The sequence below is a fragment of the Thunnus albacares genome, chromosome 10 (genome assembly GCF_914725855.1).
Source record: "Thunnus albacares chromosome 10, fThuAlb1.1, whole genome shotgun sequence".
NCBI classification, from domain to species: Eukaryota; Metazoa; Chordata; class Actinopteri; order Scombriformes; family Scombridae; genus Thunnus; species Thunnus albacares.
This window is the reverse complement of record NC_058115.1, coordinates 7,118,378-7,138,993: the sequence shown is the minus strand read 5'-3', so window position 1 is coordinate 7,138,993 and position 20,616 is coordinate 7,118,378. Positions and strand designations below refer to the sequence as shown.

General features: G+C 40.4%; 6 non-coding genes across 6 annotated transcripts; all 6 read left to right on the top strand.

The window, feature by feature from the left end:
* The first annotated feature begins 4,773 nt into the window (after positions 1 to 4,773).
* Positions 4,774 to 4,855, top strand: trnal-aag. Its single transcript has one exon. It is a non-coding gene; the product is annotated as a tRNA-Leu (tRNA).
* A 972-nt stretch (positions 4,856 to 5,827) lies between these two features.
* trnal-uag lies at positions 5,828 to 5,909 on the top strand. Its single transcript has one exon. It is a non-coding gene; the product is annotated as a tRNA-Leu (tRNA).
* A 663-nt stretch (positions 5,910 to 6,572) lies between these two features.
* Positions 6,573 to 6,654, top strand: trnal-aag. The gene has a single exon. It is a non-coding gene; the product is annotated as a tRNA-Leu (tRNA).
* Positions 6,655 to 7,626: 972 nt separating this feature from the next.
* trnal-uag lies at positions 7,627 to 7,708 on the top strand. Its single transcript has one exon. It is a non-coding gene; the product is annotated as a tRNA-Leu (tRNA).
* Positions 7,709 to 8,371: 663 nt separating this feature from the next.
* trnal-aag lies at positions 8,372 to 8,453 on the top strand. The gene has a single exon. It is a non-coding gene; the product is annotated as a tRNA-Leu (tRNA).
* A 974-nt stretch (positions 8,454 to 9,427) lies between these two features.
* trnal-uag lies at positions 9,428 to 9,509 on the top strand. The gene has a single exon. It is a non-coding gene; the product is annotated as a tRNA-Leu (tRNA).
* Positions 9,510 to 20,616: the final 11,107 nt, after the last annotated feature.

Here is a 20,616-nt window from a genome sequence, read left to right as displayed (position 1 = left end):
TGTTAAAAAATTAATAAGTCGCCTAGTGGTAATAACCATAGCACTATTACAGTGACAGCAGCCAGAGTCAAAAGGTGTGTTGAGTATGTTATGTAACATTGCAGTTCCTTTTAGTCATAAACCAGTCACCCCTTTAAACACACTAACCAAACTTTCTCTGGTCCCCTGCTCTATATTACATGGGATGTGGGGCATTGAATTTCATGCCCTGCACTCTAAAGTACTTTGTAATTGAACAAAAGCAGTCTAAGAGAAATGCTGCCCTCAGGAATGCCCCGTGGCATTGGCCACATAGGCAGTTGCCTAGGGCACCAAATGAGGAGGGGGGCAGGATTCACTGACAGGTGTGCTTGTGTACAGCTTTTGGAAATATGCACTTGTTTGCCCCCTTAATGTTTTCCCTCTCTTTTTTCCCCATTGAGTTGAATGGGTTTCTTTTTAATGGTCGGTCAGTTTTCACCCAACAGCCACCAAACTTCCTGTGCTAGCTCAGGCCATGCCACCAAATACTCACTGTACGGCATTTGACCCCCACTTGCCTTTTTGTCCAGAGGACTGGGAGAGGACTTTTTCTGGAGGAACCACTGTTGCACTTTATTTTAGTGTGAGTTTATATATGAAGTTCTTGGACTGGAGGTACTATTGTTGCACTTTTTGTGCTCCAATCTAAAATCTTGCCTAGGGCAGCAACATAGTCAGGGTCGGCCCTGGCTGTTCTATCAGGTGTTAGCATGTCCTAAAAGTTACTTTTTTTTGTAATATTCATGCAAATTTGCTGTATAATAATAGGTTTACTTGGAGGAAGTGCAACAAGTTGTGAACAAAAGATGTAATGGATAATATGTTAGCAAACTGTCCAATTAGCATTCATTTGTTCTCGTTTCTGGCCACCTGACAACTGTAAGTCCAATATCCACTCTCCTTTTAGCTGTTTTGGTTTCTATCTCCACTCCTGAGGGAAATATTTGGCACCTTTGCTGTTAAATGCTCCACCAGCTTTGCTGGCTATTTAGTAATTGTGTCTCTTTTCAGTTTGGTGCTGGGCAGGCACCACACAGTGAATTTTTCAGAGCTTTTTCCTTTTTTGCCTGCTGTGGGTGGAACCAAAACAGTAAAGTTCCATGCTATATCACCAAACAGAGGGGAACCCTCTGGGCCTTCAAGGTATTCAGTGAAGGCCAAAGAAAAAATATTGAAAGAATTTTTGTAATCGTAATGTTTTTTTAATTATTTTTATTAAATGAAATAAATAATAGTAATTATTTCTAGATCATTATAAATTTGGACTAATATGTCTTGGCAAATAGTGGGTTAATGTAATGGAACACGAAATGGACTGATCACAATTTTTCTTCCAACGGTATCTCGGTTAATCAGTGACTACCCCTGCCAGGACCTTCAGTAGCTGTAATGAATGCCTGTGTAATTCAAGTCAATGTGGGCATGAATTTGATTTTAGCAGTTGTTTTAGCCAATCATATTTTTTTGAGTTGTGGGCAGGATAATATCCCGACATCTTCCGGGCAATTGTGAATACTTAGTGGATGAACAAAAGCAGTAAGTGAGTGAGCGAGGGAGAATGCAGTAACCCCAGTTCCATTTCTCTGCTGAATGAGAAACATGAATTTACTTGTTGCCTTATTCTGGGCAAACTTTGACAAGGACACTGCAGTATATTTGGTTAAAGATGTTTCTGAAAATATATGCAAACTCCAAGCTTTCCATGATGGCTTCACTTGCCATAAAGAAGCAGAAAGTCGTTGTTGATTGCTTCATGGGCACAAGTTGCTGGTTAACTGGTGTCATTGCGAGCACTATCAATCTGTGGGCATTTGTATAGTTAAAACTGTGACTGATTTTTGTTGGGTACTGTAGTGTTCAGGCACAGAAGTCAACTTGCTTGTATGGCTTTGCTGTCTTTACTTCTACATTGAAATTCAAGTTTGTCTAAGCTCAAACAAACACAAAAACATTGGATTAGCATTGGATCCATCTTTAGTTGTTGAACAGTAGCTAATAATTATTCTAGATATTTTACTTTCATTCCAGCTAAACAAATATATGAAACAAGTCAATGTGATTTCCTTGTTTAATTTGTTTTCACAAAATAATATAGGCCTAGTCGTTTACACGTCATATTTAAATTTAGTGATGTCAGGATAGCCAGCACTGTGTGACTGGTTTTCCAGAATCACTCTTATGTGTTGGTTGGTTCCATGTGACAGAGCTCTGGCTATTATTTTTATTATTATTTTTATTGTCATATGTGGTCCTATTGAAGGCCCAGGGTCCAGGGCCAACCAAAACAATGAGCTGAAAGACACTAACCAGCTCAGTAGAGCTGAAAGTTATGTAATAATTCTCTGTGGGTTGGCTTCAACAAGTGACTTTTTTCACATTATACATAGTCATTTGATTCATTTATATAAAAATGTATATAAAAATATTGAATAGTGCAGACATGTGCATCCTCATTTCATCTATGCTTTGTTTTTCTTCAGTGTTCCTTGAGTTCCCTGTTTGTTCAAAGACTTTAAGAGTGGAAAAAAGATTAATACATGTGACTGTACCACAGATAGCCATGATTTTTTGACTTTTCACTACCATGCTTTGCTTTTGTGACAGGGTCATGAAACATATGGGGAAACATTTTCAGCTCTCATTTGCAGTTAAATAATAAAACTAGAGATTAGAGCTTTCCGCAGAATACAACACACTGCTAAGCCTTTCTATTTCCTATGATTCACCAGTGACTCACCCCAAAGCTCAATAGGCCTGGAGATGGAGCTGCACCAAAGGGCCTACAGCGTGACTCACACTCAGCCCCAATTGGTCTACTCTTAGAGCAGCACGATAGGCCTGATTGTCAAGAGTCATTTGTGGTACCAATATGCTTTTCTTCGAATGAAAACATTAATTAGATGTTTACAAAAGCCTGTAGCATATGCTAAAGCTTGGAAAACAGCAGGCAGAAGGATTTTGTGTAATCCCAAAAACAGATGTTTTCAAAAATACACATAACTATGGAAATCCTATCCTCTTCTCGCTGTTTGTTGTCATCACTCTCCTTTCTCTCCAACTATCTCCCCTTTCCTGCGTCTTCAGTATTGGCGGACTTAATAGATGACACAAAGCGAGGTTTCTTCATGTGTATGTGTACAGGATGTGCGCAAAACAGAGAGAGAAGAGAGTGAGATTATATAAATTTTAATGCTGTAGGGTTGAAATGTTCACTAGAGAGGAGTAAACCCGGGACAGTACTCCACTTTGATATATATTCTGCACATTATACTCAGAAAAGTTATCAGAGAACGTGGTAAGATTCAAAATCTAGTAATGAGATCAAGTCAATTGCATACCCTGACAAGGATCCAGACTGCATAGGCTATATGCATGTATATCACCTAATTAGTTCTGAGTCAATTGACCTGCCTTCACTTGCCTGCTTAAAGTCCCTGGAATCCCAGTTCCTCAATCGGCCTCTTACTATTAGCAATGACACATCTTTTTTTTTTTTTTTTTTTTTTTACAGTTTTGGTTCTTGTCACATTAAAGATTTCTATCTGTAATCTTCTCACCAGTTGGAAGTGGTTGGGGCACAGTAGGAAGAATGTGATGTCACATAATTCCACGCACCAATCAGTATTTAGCAACATTTAAATCAAATTCTGATGACAGCTAGTGGGTTGTTTGACAGTGGTTCATTATAAAGCAATTAAATCTGAAGAAAGAAACATACACCCATACAGTCTTGATGAAACAGTTTAGTTGGGTATTGAACTGGGGATGTTGCTGTTTTGTAGCATGCACAGTACCCATCCAGCCACCATGGTGCTCGAGCTTCGGTTATTCATGAAAGCATATGCTAGCTTTGGATAACAGCCAATCACTGTTCCATCTTGGTTGTCAATAACAGTTTGTTGACTTCAAGCCTTCTCTATGTCAGCGACTTTCCTGTGCCTCAGGGATACATAGACAGTAGGGATGTGCAGAGAGCCCAGTATTTGTATTTGTATCTATATTTATTGAGGCAGCAAAATTATTTGTATTTTTATTTAAATAAAAGTGGAAAGAGGCTTAAAAATCCTGTTTTTGTTTTTATTACGCTTTTAATTTTAGAAAATTAAAGTGTTAAAATAAGTGTTTATGAATAAACTACCTTATGAAGGATGTCCCCACACCAAGTCTCGAACTGGAGTCTCCTCGATGGATCATACATGACTGTGCTGACTAGTGAGCTAAAACTTTACTCATTGCAGATAGACCTCTGCCTATTTATAAACCCATAACACAGAAACAGCACAGTATGTAACGTGTAGCGAAGAACTTCAAAAGCGATGATTACTTTGCACTTTTCATTTATTGCCTATTTTTTATATCCTAACTTTGTGTAAAGGAAGACAAGAAATTGGTTTGGAATCACAGAATGTGGCGCAAGCTCTAATAGCAGCAACGGGGAGCAGAGCAGCGCAGGGGAAGCATGCTGGGGTCAATGGTTGAAACCATCCTCTCCTAATTGTCAGTGTTTTCAATCAGGAAGGCTCCATGCAAACTCCCTCTTATCCATGCATGCAAGTGTTCAAACAAACCCACACCATATGCCACAAATTGCTCAACAGAGATGTCCCGCCCCTATGCTGCTGTAGTGGACACCATAGTTACGCTGCAAGCAGGTGATGCAATATGTGCCGTTGCAGGCCGTGACTACATGGTTTTCATTGCTAAGTACCTGACAGATCTTTGAGCGTAGCTGTTAAAGAAACAGCCCTGTCAGGTAGTGTGGCCGAGTGGTCTAAGGCGCTGGATTAAGGCTCCAGTCTCTCAGGAGGCGTGGGTTCGAATCCCACCACTGCCAGTCAGATGTTTGCACTTCATCCTTCAGCTAAGCATCCAAAATGATCTTTGCTAACTGAAAGCGTTGTCTCAGTCTCTACCAGTGTGGGTTCAAAGTCAACTACTGTGACCTTCAGCTCTTGCAAGTTGGAATTTCTACATGATGAAGATGGGAAAAGTCAATAAAAATTCCATGCAAGGTCTTGTGTAATTGCTTGATAGCGCATACTGTCAATTCTTAAACCAGAATGTGCCCCTACTCAGTGCTTTTCCATCAGCATTTTCAGAATGAAAGAATTCACGTTCTTATGACAGGGTTATTTTTCAGATTGAAACATTTTCACTTTGGTGCATTGCTTCCAAGTAGATTTGCATAGGAAAAGCACTTGCCAATCTGGTCCTCCTTTGTGGAGGTCCACTTGATTTAAGGAAAGTCTCCAGGTGCTCTGACATTGGTTTTTAAATCAGGGAAATGAAAGCCCTACTTTCCTTCACGTAGAGCAGAGTGGCGCAGCGGAAGCGTGCTGGGCCCATAACCCAGAGGTCGATGGATCGAAACCATCCTCTGCTAATCGTACCTTTTGACATCCAGCAAGGCTCCATGCAGTCTTCATCTTATGCAGTCCCACTGCCAGTCAGACATTTTGTCCTTCGTTGTTCAAGTAAACCTGTCAAGTACATGGCCAGGCAAAGATGATTAAACTGTCCCTTTCAGGGCCTCTGTATGTATTAGACTTGTACAATGCCCGGCAACATCCTCTGGTGATCGTGAACCCGATATATATTTGAGTTTTCATGATTTACAAATGGTGCTGGTCAAAGCAGAGACACCTGGGAAATTCCTGCTCTTCACACTTGGCGCTCCATACTGTTGGATAGCAGCACTGTATACTTTTTTTATGTCGCTATGGACATTGACAGTTAAGAACTTGATTGACTTTCTGTTTCCTCTCTTGGAAATACCACAGGTCAAACATGACCCCTTCAAAGCGGAGGTAGTGTGGCCGAGTGGTCTAAGGCGCTGGATTTAGGCTCCAGTCTCTCAGGAGGCGTGGGTTCAAATCCCACCACTGCCACATTTAACTCCTGGTACTTGGAGTTTCTTTCCATAAACTGGGCATGAAGGCAGTAAGGTGCCAATGATGTTCAGAATGAAGCTCAGCAAAAATCCCAACAATTGTCTCACATTACAGCTTAACTATGCATTCCCAGAATGGCAAGGCAATGACTTCCAGAATTTCGCCACGCTCCCATTCTGTGCTTCTTCATCGTATTGAAAGTGGATGAGTTATTATGACAAGCTATCCTGTTTTGCAAGTCCAACTGACTTTACAGAAATTCCCAAGGCGTTTACAGACAAGAAATTGGTATGGAATCACAGAATGTGGTGCAAGCTCCAATAGCAGCAACGGGGAGCAGAGCGGCGCAGGGGACGTGTGCTGGGGTCAATGGTTGAAACCATCCTCTCCTAATTGTCAGTGTTTTCAATCAGGAAGGCTCCATGCAAACTCCCTCTTATCCATGCATGCCCATATAAGCAAATGTTCAAACAAACACACACCATATGCCGCAAATTGCTCAACAGAGATGTCCCGCCCCTATGCTGCTGTAGTGGACACCATAGTTACGCTGCAAGCAGGTGATGCAATATGTGCCGTTGCAGGCTGTGACTACATGGTTTTCATTGCTAAGTACCTGACAGATCTTTGAGCGTAGCTGTTAAAGAAACAGCCCTGTCAGGTAGTGTGGCCGAGTGGTCTAAGGCGCTGGATTAAGGCTCCAGTCTCTCAGGAGGCGGGGGTTCGAATCCCACCACTGCCAGTCAGATGTTTGCACTTCATCCTTCAGCTAAGCGTCCAAGATGATCTTTGCTAACTGAAAGTGTTGTCTCAGTCTCTACCAGTGTGGGTTCAAAGTCAACTACTGTGACCTTCAGCTCTTGCAAGTTGGAATTTCTACATGATGAAGATGGGAAAAGTCAATAAAAATTCCAAGCAAGGTCTCGTGTAATTGCTTGATAGCGCATACTGTCAATTCTTAAACCGGAATGTGCCCCTACTCAGTGCTTTTCCATCAGCATTTTCAGAATGAAAGAATTCACGTTCTTATGACAGGGTTATTTTTCAGATTGAAACATTTTCACTTTGGTGCATTGCTTCCAAGTAGATTTGCATAGGAAAAGCACTTGCCAATCTGGTCCTCCTTTGTGGAGGTCCACTTGATTTAAGGAAAGTCTCCAGGTGCTCTGACATTGGTTTTTAAATCAGGGAAATGAAAGCCCTACTTTCCTTCACGTAGAGCAGAGTGGCGCAGCGGAAGCGTGCTGGGCCCATAACCCAGAGGTCGATGGATCGAAACCATCCTCTGCTAATCGTACCTTTTGACATCCAGCAAGGCTCCATGCAGTCTTCATCTTATGCAGTCCCACTGCCAGTCAGACATTTTGTCCTTCGTTGTTCAAGTAAACCTGTCAAGTACATGGCCAGGCAAAGATGATTAAACTGTCCCTTTCAGGGCCTCTGTATGTATTAGACTTGTACAATGCCCGGCAACATCCTCTGGTGATCGTGAACCCGATATATATTTGAGTTTTCATGATTTACAAATGGTGCTGGTCAAAGCAGAGACACCTGGGAAATTCCTGCTCTTCACACTTGGCGCTCCATACTGTTGGATAGCAGCACTGTATACTTTTTTTATGTCGCTATGGACATTGACAGTTAAGAACTTGATTGACTTTCTGTTTCCTCTCTTGGAAATACCACAGGTCAAACATGACCCCTTCAAAGCGGAGGTAGTGTGGCCGAGTGGTCTAAGGCGCTGGATTTAGGCTCCAGTCTCTCAGGAGGCGTGGGTTCAAATCCCACCACTGCCACATTTAACTCCTGGTACTTGGAGTTTCTTTCCATAAACTGGGCATGAAGGCAGTAAGGTGCCAATGATGTTCAGAATGAAGCTCAGCAAAAATCCCAACAATTGTCTCACATTACAGCTTAACTATGCATTCCCAGAATGGCAAGGCAATGACTTCCAGAATTTCGCCACGCTCCCATTCTGTGCTTCTTCATCGTATTGAAAGTGGATGAGTTATTATGACAAGCTATCCTGTTTTGCAAGTCCAACTGACTTTACAGAAATTCCCAAGGCGTTTACAGACAAGAAATTGGTATGGAATCACAGAATGTGGTGCAAGCTCCAATAGCAGCAACGGGGAGCAGAGCGGCGCAGGGGACGTGTGCTGGGGTCAATGGTTGAAACCATCCTCTCCTAATTGTCAGTGTTTTCAATCAGGAAGGCTCCATGCAAACTCCCTCTTATCCATGCATGCCCATATAAGCAAATGTTCAAACAAACACACACCATATGCCGCAAATTGCTCAACAGAGATGTCCCGCCCCTATGCTGCTGTAGTGGACACCATAGTTACGCTGCAAGCAGGTGATGCAATATGTGCCGTTGCAGGCTGTGACTACATGGTTTTCATTGCTAAGTACCTGACAGATCTTTGAGCGTAGCTGTTAAAGAAACAGCCCTGTCAGGTAGTGTGGCCGAGTGGTCTAAGGCGCTGGATTAAGGCTCCAGTCTCTCAGGAGGCGGGGGTTCGAATCCCACCACTGCCAGTCAGATGTTTGCACTTCATCCTTCAGCTAAGCGTCCAAGATGATCTTTGCTAACTGAAAGTGTTGTCTCAGTCTCTACCAGTGTGGGTTCAAAGTCAACTACTGTGACCTTCAGCTCTTGCAAGTTGGAATTTCTACATGATGAAGATGGGAAAAGTCAATAAAAATTCCAAGCAAGGTCTCGTGTAATTGCTTGATAGCGCATACTGTCAATTCTTAAACCGGAATGTGCCCCTACTCAGTGCTTTTCCATCAGCATTTTCAGAATGAAAGAATTCACGTTCTTATGACAGGGTTATTTTTCAGATTGAAACATTTTCACTTTGGTGCATTGCTTCCAAGTAGATTTGCATAGGACTTGCCAATCTGGTCCTCCTTCGTGGAGGTCCACTTGATTTAAGGAAAGTCTCCAGGTGCGCTGACATTGGTTTTTAAATCAGGGAAATGCGAGTGAAAGCCCTACTTTCCTTCACGTAGAGCAGAGTGGCGCAGCGGAAGCGTGCTGGGCCCATAACCCAGAGGTCGATGGATCGAAACCATCCTCTGCTAATCGTACCTTTTGACATCCAGCAAGGCTCCATGCAGTCTTCATCTTATGCAGTCCCACCGCTGCCAGTCAGACATTTTGTCCTTCGTTGTCAAGTAAACCTGTCAAGTACATGGCCAGGCAAAGATGATTAAACTGTCCCTTTCAGGTCCTCTGTATGTATTAGACTTGTACAATGCCCGGCAACATCCTCTGGTGATCGTGAACCCGATATATATTTGAGTTTTCATTATTTAGAAATAGTGCCGGTTCAATCAGAGACACCCGGGAAATTCCTGCTCTTCACACTTGGCGCTCCATACTGTTGGATAGCAGCACTATATACTTTTTTTATGTCGCTATGGACATTGACAGTTAAGAACTTGATTGACTTTCTGTTTCCTCTCTTGGAAATACCACGGGTCAAACATGACCCCTTCAAAGCGGAGGTAGTGTGGTCGAGTGGTCTAAGGAGCTGGATTTAGGCTCCAGTCTCTCAGGAGGCGTGGGTTCGAGTCCCACCACTGCCAGTCAGACGTTTGCACTTCATCCTTCAGCTAAGCGTCCAAACCGATCTTTGCCAACTGAAAGTGTTGTCTCAGGCTATGTGCAATCTCTACCAGCGTGGTTTCAAAATCCACCACTGTGACCTTCAGCTCTTGCAAGTTGGAATTTCTAGCTGTAAACACAGGATGAAGATGGGAAAAGTCAATAAAAATTCCAAGCAAGGTCTTGTGTAATTGCTTGATAGCGCATGCAGTTAGAGGGAAGCCGGTCAATTCTTAAACCGGAATGTGCCCCTACTCAGTGCTTTTCCATCAGCATTTTCAGAATGAAAGAATTCACGTTCTTATGACAAGGTTATTTTTCAGATTGAAACATTTTCACTTTGGTGCATTGCTTCCAAGTAGATTTGCATAGGACTTGCCAATCTGGTCCTCCTTCGTGGAGGTCCACTTGATTTAAGGAAAGTCTCCAGGTGCTCTGACATTGGTTTTTAAATCAGGGAAATGCAGGTGAAAGCCCTACTTTCCTTCACGTAGAGCAGAGTGGCGCAGCGGAAGCGTGCTGGGCCCATAACCCAGAGGTCGATGGATCGAAACCATCCTCTGCTAATCGTACCTTTTGACATCCAGCAAGGCTCCATGCAGTCTTCATCTTATGCAGTCCCACTGCCAGTCAGACATTTTGTCCTTCGTTGTTCAAGTAAACCTGTCAAGTACATGGCCAGGCAAAGATGATTAAACTGTCCCTTTCAGGGCCTCTGTATGTATTAGGCTTGTGCCAAAAATGCCCGGCAACATCCTCTGGTGATCGTGAACCCGATATATATTTGAGTTTTCATTATTTAGAAATAGTGCTGGTCAAAGCAGAGACACCCGGAAAATTCCTGCTCTTCACACTTGGTGCTCAATACTGTTGGATAGCAGCACTGTTCATTTATGATGTCGCTATGGACTAGGGATATGCAGAGAGCCCCATATTTGTATTTGTATCTATCTTTGTTAAGGCAGACAAATTGTTTGTATTTGCATTTGTGTTCAAATAAAAGTGGAACGAGGCTTAAAAATCATGTTTTTGTTTTTATTATGCTTTTAATTTTAAGAAAATTTAAGTTTTACAGTAAATTTTTATTAATAAACCACCTTACAAAGGAGGTCCCCATACTAAGTTTAAAACTGGAGTCTCATAGATCATAGACAACTGTGCGGACTTTTGAGCTAAAACTTTACTCATTGCCTCATCACAGACAGACCTATTATTTCTACACCCATAACACAGAGACAACACACCATGTAACGTGTAGGGAAGAACTACAATACAATACAAACTAACTTTGTGAAAAGGAGAAGGGGGAACAACAGGTTATGGTGAGTCTCTTTATAGCACTTTGCTTGTGTCACTAACTCAGCTTTATATCTGGGGAACACCCCCAATTCTGGGAGTGATGTCCAAGTAAGGAAATGTGTGTCATGTAGGAGGTTGATGTGACTTCCCTCATTGAGATCTGCTGACAGACGTAACAGTGGAGCAGAGGAGAGAGACTTAGATAGCAATGCAACCGACCTGCACTCTGGTATTCGACATTGGTGTTTTCTTTCTTCCCAAACAAATAATTTGTGTGAAACAAATATTTGTAAAAAAGAAAAAAAAAAAAAAAAAAAAAACCCTATTTGCGCTTTGCTGAATAACGTATTTGTATTTGGGAACATCCCTTATAGACAGATTACATAGTCAGTAGATTTACCTGTTTAAACAGATGAATTGACACAAGTGAAAAACTGAAAAGATTAATCAAAGTTTAAAAGCTTTGAAATTATGTTAAAAAGATCATAACCTTCCCCTAAATGTAATGGTCTGTCAATTAAAATAGTTGGTATTCCTGATTGTACAAATAATAAAGAACCCAAGCTTCAGCGGAATAAAAATATTACAATTCTGATATAAAATGTTATAGCAGTGAACATTGTAACACCCATAAACTATCACTGTATATTTTCTGCTGTGCTATGAAAGTCTATGAAATATATATACTGTACCTATATACAGAAGAACCGCAGTTTTTGCACACGAAAGAAAAGCTATGGAATCTAATTTTTTAAGTACATAAAGGTGTCTGTCTTAACAATAAACTGTAGAGTCATAGTACTAAATAGAGCATGGAGTTACAAACAGAGTGATGGATTAATAAACTGTACACACGGTTTCATAAATGAGAAAGAGAGAGAGACAGTAACCTTTAAGTTATTAGCAGGATAATGATATTTAGCTCCGTTTTCTGCTCTGGTTTCATCAATATTCTACAGGTTCAGTTGTAGTTTATACCACTTAAGTTATATGCGTTGACTGTGTTATATGGTACTTTTTGAGAATGTACTTTGTGATGTGTGTTATCGTATGAAAAGGTGATTCTAATATTTCTTCCACCTCACAACAAACTATTTTAATTAAATTGCCATAAAATCCGATCCAAATAATAATGCAAGCAGCGTTGGTCAGGATCTTGCACTCTGGCCTGTCAGGGTCAGATCATTTTGCTTTTTAAAAATGAGGGATATTTCTTACAAGTGTGGTGTGCTTTTATTTTGAAAGTTTGATTGACAGGATGAGAGTTTTCTGCAGGGTGAGACATGTCTGTCTTGCTCACATCTGTGTCATCAAAATGATGCAAGTTTTGGGCCCATTCACTTGAATTTCATTTAGTAAATTGAAAACTCTTGATGAGTTTGTGTGTAAAACAAAATATTTTCCTAATTTTCATCAAGTCTATTTTTAGAAAAGGAAAGACTTTTAACCCACATGACTTGGTCAAAGTTTGATTGAAATGTGTACTGTCAGGAGTGTAGAGACAATAAGTAACTGCAGCTGGACACAGAAAAATGCTCATATATTTGAATGGACAGTGTAAGCGAACCCACACCTTTTTGAACATTTACTGCTTCCACATAGTTTTAGATACAAACTTCATTTGAACTTTAAATGAGTCACAAGACTTTGACCTACAAATCTTGAATTTACATGTTTTGTCTATCTTTTATTGTTTTTGAGATATTAGAGTGTGAGTTTTAAAGTCTTTTCTTGCTCCTCCTGTGATTTTATAATGAGTGTGTATTGCGGAATGTTTCACCAGAAGCAGTTGGAGAGGAGGATTTTAGAGTACACTTTTTGTGAAATCTCCTCATAAATCCTATTATTTTGGCCAAATCTTACATTAAAAATCATATTTAGTCATTTTAGAAGGAAATTTCATTGAGAATCCATTGATACAGGTTTGAAAGTGGTCAGACTTATACTTTAGTCGTCAGAACCCTCTGTTTGACATAAAGTCCATGCCCATAGATTGCCTCCCCATTGTTTTACATTATAAGGTGTGATGTGGCACTGCAACTTTCAGGGCTTATAAAATCCAAACCATTGGGAGTTATTACAAAGTTTTTAACAACTTTTTTTTCACCATAGTGTCATAAGTCACCCATTAAAGTTTGAAGCCGATACCATTAACGCCCTTGGAGGAGATAGCGTTTGTTCAGGGGCCAAAATTGGGGCAAAGTCTTATTTTGAAAGTTTAATTGCGGACATCCTGTTGGATTTAGGTCAGGGGTGTCAGCATATGATTTGATGAGACGAATAATTGAGTTTTAGTTTAATCTCTCTACAACATTCATACGGGCCGTGGCTGCCATTTTAGTTACATAGGTGGCACTAGAGAGCACATTTTGGCACTTTAGGGGTTAATATTTAGAGTTTTTGAGCATGTTTAGGGGGTCAAATTTAGGTGTGATGTCCCGTAATGATAAAGAAACAAACACATGAAATACAATAGTGCCTTCGCACCTTTGGTGCTCAGGCCCTAACAATAGGGTCCTCGCCCTTTGGCGAGGACTACTGTTTTACAGAATGACCCACAGTAGTGTGATATGCTTCTTACCAAAATAGGAGCATAAAATGTGGCTTTCCAAAACCGTTACAAATCACTGTTAAAAAATAATGATGTTTTATGGTGTGATAACACAGTGGTTAAGGTCTGGTTAGGTTAGGCACAAAAACCACTTGGCTAGGGTTTGGGAAAGATCATGGTTTGGGTTAAAATGATCACTTGAAACATAATTTATTTAGTACGTCCTTAAAGTTATAATCTCAAAGATCTCTGTTTCATTCTCTTTGGCATCACCATATGGCAATAAGCGGTAATTGCAGGTGTGTTATTCTTTTGCGCAGATTACATTAATAAATTACTGTTATTGGCTTTTTACAAGCAAAGCTTTTATTGCACTTACAGTAACGTAACGAATGTTGTTGTCATCAACTCAAGTACTTCACCTGGTTCACTGTCCTCTGCTCTGCTGTGTATGCAGCACACACACAAGGAGCCCTCATTGAAACACAAGTGGAGTGGAGAGGAGAGGATATGGCGTGACCATAAATTCAATTCAATTCAATTCAATTCAATTCAATTCAATTCAATTCAATTCAATTCAATTCAATTCAATTCAATTCAATTCAATTTTAATTATAAAATCACAACAAAAGTCATCTCAGGGCACTTTTCACATAGAGCAGGTCTAGACTGTCCTCTTTAATTTACGGAGACCCAACTATTCCCCCATGAGCAAGCACTTGGCAACAGTGGCAAGGAAAAACTCCCCTTTAACAAGAAGAAACTTCAAGCAGAACCCAGCTCTAGGTGCGTGGCCATCTGCTTTGACTGGTTGGGATCAAATGACAGCAAAATTATTATTATTTATACTATTTACTTAAATTATGTGTACTTTTTTCATTTCAGCTCAGTGTGAGAGTATTTACTGTGTTTTGCTGTCATTTACAGCCGCGCTACTTTGCCTACTTTTCTCTGCTCTGAGGAGCAGCGAGGGGCAGGGCTCAGCCCTTCATGTGTGTGTGCTGCACATACAGTGTGTGTGTGAATGTGCAATAAAGGGTTCACAAGTAAAAAGCCAATAAGAAATAGCTTTTAAAGACAAACTGCTTCACACACAAGCGAATAAAGAGCGAGTCTGTTGCATCAGCTCTGCTGATTTGAATGCATGGTGGGAAAGTCATCACCAACACCCGGTTTGTAACAATCATAATACTGAAAATGCAAGAGCTTTCATCAGCGGGCCATAGGCTCAATCACCATTGTGTTACCTCATTCGGGGATAGATAACTTAACTTAAGATTTAACAGAAATTTATTTTAATGAAATCTTCAAGATTATAACTTTAAAGTTACACAACCTTCGTCATCATGGCAAAATTAAACAAAACCTTAACATCGTTTTTTTTTTTTTAAATGCCCTGACTCACAGTTGGAAACAGGAAGGGAACAGCGGTCTAACTGCGGTCTCCTACAGCTAAGTCCACTTTTTGCATCTCTCTTCTGCATCTTTTGTCATCTAACTAGCTATCTAGCCATCCACCAAACCCACCTTCTCCTAATAAGGAAGTCACCTTATATTGACGTCATCTGAACTGTGTCACTTCCCTGGGTCATAATCACTACGGCTGCTAGATGGCATTTGTCACTCAAATGTAACTATATATCGGCCTGAATTCTAGACCTATACTGACCTATTTTTCTTGTGAGGACGGGCTGCTACAAATGATCATTGTTAACTAAGAGATTAAATCTCTGTTTACAACATAGTTCTGGTAAAGTGTGACATGGATTGTATGCAGTAAGCAGTTTATTAATTTTTAACAGGAGGGATGGCCCAGTGGTAGCACCTCCCTGCCTCCACACCACAAACCAACACACACTGCCATGTACACGTCCCAAAGGACATTGTTGCAGGATGCCTTAATCATAACTGTGACACTTCTAATTCTACAATTCCATTTTATTCAATTATTTTCCCTCTCTCCCTTCAATAATTGTCTTTTTATAACTGTATATTAAAGTAATGAGTAAATACACCTTTAAATTTTATGCAGTGGACTGAGTTTATTCAGGCAGGGTTTTCTCATGTTTCTCACAATACACTACAAGCAAGGCCATTTTGAGTTACATGACCCACATGACCCCTCAAAAACTTTCACCATCTAAATTCCTTGAAGGACACATAATGAACATTGTGCAGCATAGATAGAGAACATTATAGCCTAATGTAGCCCATTAAAGTTAGTTAATGTCAGATAAAACTCATCTTAGAAAAAACTTGAACATCAAATAAATATGAAATATTTGCATCCCTGAAATAACCAGCAAAGGGAGTGGGATCTATGAAAAAAGAACAAGTTTGTGTTCTCTGTGAAACCATTATATGAGCGCTGTACAAGATTCTGACTCCAATCTTCACTATCACTACTATCATTTAGCTGCTCACAACAGACTCCATATTGGCTCATAATTGTGCTTTTGCAGTTTGTTTTTGCATGCTCTTGCCTGGAGGTTGCTAGCCAAGATGTGTTTTTTCTGAAGCCAAGACTACAGAGGACCAACACATTTACTGAAAATCAAAGCTGATAAGCTTTTGAGTTCCATGGTGGCCCTCATTACACTTATAATATTCATTTGGCTGAAGCCATGTTCGCATTCTGTAGAGGAGATGACAAGTGTGTTGTGCTTTAGCTCCTTTAGAGTCCTACTTTTCTCACCAGTGGCCTTGACTGTGTCAAAATATTCCCTCATGCCTCTCAACTCTCAAGCTTGAAGAAAGTGCAGAGCTCCAGCACCTCTGCTTCAGCATATCTCACCCCACACTCCTCTGGCCAATTGGAAGGCTGCAGGGTTTTGATGTTGGCGAGGAACTGCTGATGTCTCTGTTGCACAGCTTGCCTGATAAACACCCCATTCTTTGCTCAAGACATCTAGCCAGGGTATTCAAAACAACCCCTGGTTAATTGCATGGTCATGTCTCATGTTTTTTTGTTCTAGTGCAACTGTTTTAAAGATGTTTAACTCCACTGTCTGCTGTACCTCCTGTGCTTTTAGCTCCGAGGAGGCAGCCGTGGATTTCAGTGCCCGAATCTGTCAACTGAATGATGCATCTGCTTTGTAAAGTGTCATACTTCTACCTTGCAGGGAGAGGTAGAACCATGAAACATGACCCTTTCTAAAGAGCTTCGGTTTGGGTCCACAGATGCTTCTGAAAAGTGCATAGGTCTGGGTACTGTTGCCAGACAGTTTTCACAGTTCTGTAGTTGGAAGCTACCCATCTTGTGCTCAAAATTCACCCTATGTTTTGACACTGCACTGAAAGTGTTTCACTACATGCAGTCAACTCTCTTTGGTTTTTAGCACATGTATGATAGAGGCTGTACAGTTTATCAAAGAAAGACCGAAATTGGTTGAGACCTGCAGCCTCCTCAACAGCATCACCTACACTCAGCTCTAAGAGGTGGTCATACAGTGCCAGATGAAAATGCCGGCAAACTGGTAGACCACTCTGGTCGCCACATCTGACTTTCTTCCAAGCATGACTGAGGCACCATTACATGCAAAACAAACAAGCCGCCCCTTTAAAATGTCTTCTGTAGAGCCATTGTGAGACAGGTTACTGAGCAACATTGTATGAATTACCTCTGCAGTGGTGGCAGGGAGCTCTACAATATCCAAAAAGAATGTCAGTGGCTCTTCGTTGTTGTCTACACATGCTCTGACATAGATTATTAGTACTGATTTTTTGCTGATGCTGGTTGACTCATGAACTGGAATGGGAATCTTTGAATTGCTTTCTCGAACACTTGCAAGTACATATTTCTCTTGATATGTGCTGGCTAATATTTGCACAAGATTTTTCTGAATGTAAAGTCATTCCCATGTCCAATCCAATCAGGATTTGGATGTTCAGTGGTTCTAAACACCCTGTCAGTGGCCAGAAACTGATCCCTCATCATCTCAGCAGTCAGGGTTTCCATTGTTTTCTCAGCTGCCTTGTGAATGTCTGAAGAATTTCTTACTGAGAGACTGTTGTTGTGCACTTTTTGTTATTCCTGACGTAACCATCTTTACCTTGATCCACTGCTCTGCAACATGCTTGTGTTTTCCACCAATCTTTGGTCCAGCCGCTTGTTGCAAGTTGAAGTGCTTTACCTTGATATACAAGCTATGGATAAAGCTCCTTCTTGTCCTTTGCTTGCTGGCATGCCAGCATTCTGGCATATCATCATTTGTTCTTTCTTCCTGATCATTTTCAGACTCCAAACTGCCTGAACTTCCTGATTCATCATCTGTTTCTGGCCTTGCTGCTGTTGAACTACCTGCTTTCTCTCCTCCACCTTGTTGCCCAGCTCCTGCTACTATCTGACTGTTCATTCTCTACAAAAGTAATGACATAAACTTCAGTGAAACTACTCCTATGTGAACAATACCAGTGAATTTTGTGTTTACATGCTTAGTTTTCAACTCAAAGATGAGCTTAACAAACATGTGTCCTCTCTGACTGCTCCTACCAGTAGTGTAGGCAGAAATCACAGTGTGGGCCCAAATTCAGATACAGTCTCTTTGTGGGGTATTAGTAGTGTTAATCTTGAGAAACATGCACTGTAATACTTTCGAATAACCTTTTATTATTGGAATAACTGAAACAAGGAAATGGTTCATCATCAGACAGTTTATCTTCTGAAACCTCTTCAGTTAATTCAGACGTGCAGTTTCTGCTATACCTCTGCCTGTGTTTTTGTTTTATTTTTACATGTGTAATCAGCAGCTGACTTGTAATTTGCAGCTACTGGCAACCAGCCCTGTTTTGGCATGCTAAGTTAACAGTGAAGTAATTAATGCAAACATTATGACACATCATGGAAATGCATGTACAGTGGTAATCATATTAGTGGTGATCAAAAGCACCATATCCTATCTCACATTGCTGTATTAGTATAGATTGAGCTGTTGTTACACTTATTAATATTATAATTTGATATTTCAGATTTTAAATTGAATCTGTATGTTTTCCAAACAAAACAGTTGCATGTTACATCTTTATTTTGGCATCAGGTGGCTGAATTTGTGCCCCTGCTTAGATCACTGGTGGGGTAAATATATAAACTTTGGCCTTAGGATGGTTACCTAAATGAATATGGTTTGTGTTTTGTATAATAGCCAAATTAGAATATCTCCGACTCAGCTTGTAAGGCTCAGCTTTATGTCAGACTTGCATCATCTTTAGAACAGTTCATTCTAAACTCATTTAGTGATCAGTTTCACATGCAGAAGGTCCATGAACCTTAAAGGTGCTCTTGGAAGCTGCAAAACCTAATCACAGAAAAAAGATGTACTTCCGGCACTCATAGGCAAAACACAGGAAAAAAAGTATATTATAATCCTTTATTCAGTCAGGAATAATGATGTAAAATAATGTGGTTTCAACCACACATGGTTGGAAATAACAAAAAATTATTGACCACACCTGGATCTCTGTATAGACAACACCAGAGGTGCACATCATTCCATCACATAATGAAATGAGCAATAAATGAATAGAAAACAGCTATCATATCAGGCATTATGATGCAGCTCCAGTGGGTAAAAATATGAATATTACACAAAAGTATTGGACCAACGGACCAGTCAGATGACAGTGCCATCTCTAGAGCTATGCTTCTAACTAAAATGTGTTTACCTCTACTAAACACTCTATACTGTACAGATGGGAAAAGCAGAAACAGTGGGTGCTTTCAAATAAACCTCCACATCTGAACCTTTACAGTATATAGCTTATTCATTAGAAATATGATAAGTGACTCTACTATGGCCACCCTAAGCGATTAGACACAGAGTAATCGTTTGCTGCTATCCTTACAGCCACAGCCATTACACAGAATGGATTTCCTTATCCTCACTGAGTGGATAAGGACAGAAAATAATTTATTCATTTGATTCACCATTGCCTATTAGCACCACTAGGAGTGTGTGCACTTGTGTGTGTGTGTGTGTGCAGCCCACAGTGTGTGCAGCATCTGGAACTCTCCTCTTACTCCTGTGAGCTTGCATGTCATAGAATATTAGTGATGCATTTCAGGTGAATGAATTTATTCTTCAAGTGTTTTAGACCATATTAATACTGAATCACAAAGCAATTTCAAACATAGCAAACTTAGAACACTAAGACCTACTATTGACCTCTGTAAAAGCCTATTTAAAACATTTTAAATGAGGTCTCATCATGAAACACCCTTGTGTTAATATCTCTAACTGTTGAACAAAATGTTGATGCACTAAGGCTATGAATTAAAAATTACACATCATGCTTGAATATGCAGCATGCAGAGAATGTAGTTCAAAAATGGGAATTTTAAAATCCAGAGATGAAAGAATATCTGAAGCCACCTGTAAATAGATCAAAATCCTGGGGAAAAATTGAGCTTGTAACACAAAATGAGAGTGGACACATGACTTTATGAAATGGAGAAAAAAATGGTTTGTGTAGCCTAACAAGTACAATACAGCAAGAACACGCCGCCTCTTCAAATTGGGGATTACACCTTGACCATCAATGCAAAATTTGGAACTGCAACTGTTACCTTTTACCCCTGTCTATCTTAAAATTAAAGGTGCAGTGTGTAGAATTTAGTGGCATCTAGTGGATGAGACTTGGAAGAAATGGAATATAATATTCATAAGTATGTTTTAATTAGTGTGTAAGCAGCTGAAAATAAGAATCACTGTGTTTTCTTTATCTTAGAATGAACCCTTTGTATCTACACAGAGAGTGGGTTCTCTTCCATGGAGCCTGCCATGTTACATTGCCATGTTTCTACAGTAGTCCAGAATGGGCAAAGCAAACACTGGCTCGAGACCTTTCACGTTTTTTGCGAGTTTCTTGGCCATCGTAGGTTCTCCTACACACTTGGAAGAGGAGGGGGAGGGGAGGGGGTTTCAGCTAGTTGCAATCTGCAAGCTCACCGCTAGATGCCACTAAAACCCACACACTGGTCCTTTAAGGCAATTTTGTGAAATTAGCAATTTCAGGTTGAGAGTAATGAAAATGTGTTCATAAAATGTACTTCAGGGATAATGTGTTTTTGCTGTGTATTCTGTGTTTTTTTAAAAGTAGGCCAGATCATGATGAAAAATCTGAGGGTACATGAGTGGTTGAAGCAGATTTTAGATTTCATTTAGGCAAAAAACAACATCCATGTCATTTCATGTAACACTTACCATTTCTGCCTCAGTGGTAAGATAATTCCACTTTCTTTA